Raw genomic sequence first — 589 nt, forward strand, 5'->3', positions numbered from 1 at the left:
CTCACGGCCACAAAGATTTTTGCAGTTACTCAGAATAATCTCCCGAAAATATTGTGCTGAAAACAGAGGACCTCTTCTCAGAGTTTTCCTCCCATTTGCATTATAGCCAGATATGACAAATCAAGCACATTCTGCATCCGTTTAGCATATCTGTATCCATATCTATTAAAAATAAAAGGATGTTGGCAATCCCTTTTGACTCATTGCCTGTCGTACACAGAGATATCAATATATACCTATCTACAAATCTATCTCTCTATCTCTGTATATGTCTGTATCATGTGCGCTGTGTGTACTGAATATATACATTGTAAATTACCTTAATATTTTTTCCCAATAATCTTTAATTGGATTGAAAGTTTTTCACTCCTGTAATGTTTTTACAGAAATATGGTAAGACTAGAGATCTAAAGACCAGGATATGAAAATGCTAAATACAAAAGATAGATAGATGTATTTATACTAGAAGCTTACAATGTATAGCATCTGCATGACTATATCAATTACAATATTTGCATGAATATGATAAATAGATTATGTTATATGAAGATATCCATATATCATTCTCCTTGTATAATATATGTACTTA

This window comes from Penaeus monodon, chromosome 24, assembly GCF_015228065.2.
Source record: "Penaeus monodon isolate SGIC_2016 chromosome 24, NSTDA_Pmon_1, whole genome shotgun sequence".
NCBI classification, from domain to species: domain Eukaryota; kingdom Metazoa; phylum Arthropoda; class Malacostraca; order Decapoda; family Penaeidae; genus Penaeus; species Penaeus monodon.